Below are 5,000 nucleotides of genomic sequence, written 5' to 3'. Positions count from 1 at the left end.
ACAAGAGGACAAAATTATTGGTTAAAGAGCTTACGCCACATACCATATAGATTAATTAATTTCACTGAGTGTATCAAAGAAGAGGATGTAATTATGTCCAGAATTCTACGCATACCAATTGGTGTGGCTGTTTCCATTCAGAATACTTCAATTTCCAGAAAACATAGGTTTTGGCCATCATCAACATCATCATCATCATCATCATCATCATCATCATCATCATCATCATCATCCATTAATAAACTCCAGAAATAAACATGGACAATTCTTGCTGGACTGCGTATTGATTTATTAATAACCAATTCTATGCTGGCTATTCAAAAGATGGAAGTCTCTTTAAAGTTTCTTTATTTATATCACAGATGGTAAATGCCATAAACATGGACAAGATGTTGACAAGACAATCTTTGAAATTTCCAACTTTCCAACAATTTCCAACGATTGGGGCTTATTGCAACTCTTATTTCTTCATCATTACCTATATTACGATTCCAATATTTGGCTATCTCTGTTTCTCTGGATACTCTGGTTTCCACACATTGTAAGAATGAGTTCATTTTTATCTGTGTGTTTTTTCTCAACACACCTGTTTTACTCATTTTTCAAATTATTTTAAACATCAAAGAATTCCAAGAGTAAAAGACAATACATCATGTTTGATAATAGCTTCAAATAAAATAAAACTCATTTCACATTTATCAAATCTTCTGCTCATTTTTTAATCTCCTTGAATTAGATCTATGCTATTTACGCAAATTAGTAACCATACTATTATATTATCTATGTAACCATAACACACTTCATTAGACATTTGACTGGTAAGAACATATTGGAGACCAATTTCATTTCATACATGAAAGATAACTTTTCAAGTGGAGTCTATCAGAATTCTATTAAACTGAATGATTTATTTAAGAATACTTCTGGTCCATTTATTTTCCAGATGGAGTAATACCAGCTATTTTCTCTTTCTCTCTCTCTCTCTCTCTCTCTCTCTCTCTCTCTCTCTCTCTCTCTCTCTCTCTCTCTCTCTCTCTCTCTCTCTCTCTCTCCCTCTCCCTTGTATTATAATGTTTTATTTATATTATATACTTATTTATTTGCTCATTTCACACACATTTTTAAATGTTGGCAGGAGATACATTTCAAGTACCATTTTAGAGATGAACACACTTTCTCCTATCAACCTCATCTTCGGTTCTAGAAGTGTAGAGCAGCTGATCATAGTGTCAACAGTGAATATAAACATCCCATTACCATTTTGCAGATAAGTGATGACATGGACTATCAATATTTGCTCACATACACACTGTATAACAAGGACTGGAGCATTAAGAAATGTTGCCTTCTAATGCACACTCAACACTACTTATGTGAACTTTTGCATCATCAAAAAAATCAACAATCTCAAACAAAATATAGTTGCAAAAGAAATTATTATATTTCATGGTTCCCTATAAACTTCCAACCATTTTACAATTTTCAAAATAACAGTGGAATTCATACCAACTCTTCCTCTCACACTCTCTACTTTGACCAGTCTCATGACATTTCCCTTCATCCATCTCACATTCAGTTCTTCCTTTCAATGTGTCTTGCCAAATCTTAGTATACCACATTTGATCTTAACTTTCTTCTCCATTAGATGAATCTTACTGGTTTTCTTTGCCAATGATTTTCAGTGGTAAGTGGTAAGGTTTGTAATCTGACTCTTTGGCAACCTTCAGCTACTTAAAATTCATAGCAAGCTCTGGTCACTTGTAGAGTGATCTAATTGACCAGCAGGTGGCTGAATCTATCTTTACACAGTGTTTTAAATGATACCACCCATGTTGGCAGGGTGAGCAGGCCTCTTCATTTTAGCCGGCTTCTGACCTCTAGCAAATCAATTATGTTCTTGCTTCTACAAGACAGTCTTTCCATAGGCAGCAAGCTGGTTTTTGGAAGAACTCCAGTCTTTTAGATCTCATATTTGTTCTAACACATGTAAAATGAGCAAAAGGATATGAGTCGCCTCTTTGCATAAATTATAGATTAGATTATGGTATGGCCTTCAATAGCATCAATTTGAATGCAGTGCTGATGTGTCTGGAGATGCAAGGAATTGAGGCCCAATACATCAAACTTCTCAGGGAAGTGAACTCAGGATATACCATTGATATAGTTCCACTGCCACCACCCTAAGATTTCTGGTGGAGAAGAGTTGACATAACAAGAATATATCACTTCCCTAAAGTTTTTCGCTTCAAGTATCAACATGAGAAACTGATTGGAAAGGTGGCATCAACAACAATGGTAAGCAACTTACACACCTCTGACTCACAGACAAGGCTGTGCTCATCCGATGAATCATAAATCTGCTGTAGACCATACTGACAGAACTGGACACCCAGAGTTCCTCTATAGGAGGATTCATAATAAATTGCTTGAATAAAAAATATAGAGACTACAAAAATTGCAAAAGGCTTATTAGTAATGAGAAGTGATGATAGTGAGGAGTCAAAGCAGTACATCTGTTTGAGACAGATAAATATATATTGAAACATGAACACTGAAATCTCACATGGAGTAAGAGCAGAGTAGACGGTGTTTGCTTCAAATAAAGATGAGCCCAGAGGACAGTGTATCAATCTCTTCATTGGTACCATTCTACCTTTACTCTGTGAGGCATAGGTTTCTTGAAGAAGAAAGAACAATGGTTGGCTATGAGACAGAAAGCCATGGAATGATCCTGGCTAAGTATATCATTGCTGAAGCATAACCAAAACAACTTATTTTGAGAACGATCCCAGCCACCTTATTGTCTCCACCTGCACCTATATATATATATATATATATATATATATATATATATATATATATATATGCACACACATGCATGCACACACACACACACACACACACACACACACACATAAATACATACAAACATTTAGATATATACACACATATATAGATATATATGTATATACACACATATACAAACACACAAACATATATCATCATCCTTTACCATCCATGTTCCAGGTTGGCAGGAGTCGGGTGTTTTGACAAGGTGCTGATGGGTCCAAAAACTGCAATGTACCCCAGTCTCTGCTTTGGCACAGTATCTAAGGCTGGATGCACTTCCTAACGCCAACCAATTTACAGAGTGTACAAGGTGCTTTTTTAATGCTACTGGCTCTAGTGAAGTTGCCATGTAGCTCACAAGTCTATAAAACCAAGATGGGGGGGAAGGTCTAGAGCATGAGAAAGAGTTGGGTTAGAGCAGATTCTTGTAAAGGAGCTCCATGGCTACTCACATTTTTGGGAGAGAGTCAGAATGAACCAGTGGTATGTCTAAAGGGCTGAATAATGGTGAGATGTCCAGGTGGCACCTCTAAGTATGAGGTGAGTATTGGTGGGGGGAGACAGAGAAGCTAGAAGCATGTGGAGATGGGGATGGAGGAGGAAGGGGTTCGAGGGTGTATGAGAATTGGCAAGATATAGGGGAAAAATTGGTAAGGGGCAAGTAGGCAAGATGTGTAACGAATGGATAGGGTTAATGGAGTGGATGGAGAAAGTGATGGGTATGTGGGTAGGAGAGGCCAGTGGTGCAAGGGTTGGAGAAGGTAGGGAGATGCAAGCAACAGGACAGTAATTATGATGCAAAGGAGAGGGAAAGGAAAGAAAGGAGGCATGTTTGGGTAGGTTGCTTGAGAGCATGAGAAGGAGAGTGAGAGGGAGAGAGAAAGAGAGAGACAGACAAACAGACATATATAGCATACAAGAGATATTAGATGGTCCAGTGCTAGGACAGGATGACCAACATAATTCTTCTTTTCTTTTTCCGTTTACTTGTTTCAATCATTTCACTGTGGCCATGCTGGAGCACCACCTTTAGTCGAGCAGATCAACCCCAGAGCTTCTCTGTGAGCCTAGTACTTATTCTATCGGCCTCTTAAGCTGAACCGCTAAGATACAGGGACATAAACACAACAGCATCGGTTGTCAAGCGATGTTAGGGGTACAAACACAGACACATAAGCACACACACACACACACATATACATATACGACGGGCTTCTTCCAGTTTCCATCTACCAAATACACTCACAAGGCTTCGGTCGGCCCGAGGTTATAGCAGAAGACACTTGCCCAAGGTGTCATGCAGTGGGACTGAACCCATGACCATGTGGTTGGTAAGCAAGCTACTTACCACACAGCCACTCCTGCGCCTATAATGTGAGGCTTACAAATGAGATGATTCTGGGTAGCAAGAAAGAGAAATGGTAACAGAATGAGGGGTGGGGAGAGCTACAGCAGGAAAGAGATGTGATGGGGAAGTAATGCAAAGAGGTAACTGATTAAGTGAGGGTCCCAATTATGCTCTCTCGCATGCACACACATATGCAAGCACATGTACGCATGCACACACACACACACACACAAACAGGGCTTTCAGAAGTGAGACAAGAATATGTTTCTTGCTGAAGATGAGATACATGTTTACTCCACCTTATATAAGGGTGAGTAGGAGTAAATAGGGTGAAGTTGGAAAGGGAGTTATGTTCAAGGCAGAAGAAAATGATTAAAAGTGTTAGGGGACAAGACAATCAGGAGCGGTTGCAGAGTAAATTTAGCAGGTGGATGGAGAAAGGGAAGTGAGGGGTGGTTAGGAAGAGGGGTAGGGATGAAAGTAGAGGATGGTGTGCAAGAATGAAGATGTAGTCCATGGTAAATATGAGATGGGGTAAAGCTGGTAAGAATGATGGATGGATGTCAATAGAAGTGGCTCAGGGGAGAGGAGGTAATGAGTGGAAGTACAGAAACAGTGAAGAGCAACAGAATAATGCAGAGGTTAGAAGTGTGCTGGAAGGATGAATAAGAAAGAGATGAAAGGGTGCTTAAAGTTTGACAGAGACAAAGTGGATTTCTAGCGTTGTTGTGTATATACACAAAATGCTTTTAAAGCTTCAGTTTTGCAATGATCAGCAGGATTTCTTGTCTTCTAAACATCA

At 38.9% G+C, this 5,000-nt stretch overlaps 1 protein-coding gene and 1 long non-coding RNA gene across 5 annotated transcripts in view; one reads left to right on the top strand and one right to left on the bottom strand.

The window, feature by feature from the left end:
- LOC115217708 (unconventional myosin-X) overlaps positions 1 to 5,000 on the bottom strand; it is a 560,656-nt gene that overhangs the window by 339,212 nt on the left and 216,444 nt on the right. The gene's annotated exons all lie outside the window — the stretch shown is intronic.
- LOC118765475 overlaps positions 1 to 5,000 on the top strand; it is a 16,025-nt gene that overhangs the window by 2,740 nt on the left and 8,285 nt on the right. Inside the window, exons 2-3 of the long non-coding RNA XR_005001342.1 lie at positions 4,680 to 4,688; positions 4,739 to 4,741. This is a non-coding gene — a long non-coding RNA (uncharacterized LOC118765475). The remainder of the gene's footprint in view (positions 1 to 4,679; positions 4,689 to 4,738; positions 4,742 to 5,000) is intronic.

This window comes from Octopus sinensis, linkage group LG11, assembly GCF_006345805.1.
Source record: "Octopus sinensis linkage group LG11, ASM634580v1, whole genome shotgun sequence".
In the NCBI taxonomy this organism is placed as follows: Eukaryota; Metazoa; Mollusca; class Cephalopoda; order Octopoda; family Octopodidae; genus Octopus; species Octopus sinensis.
This window is presented reverse-complemented; position numbering and strand designations above follow the sequence as displayed.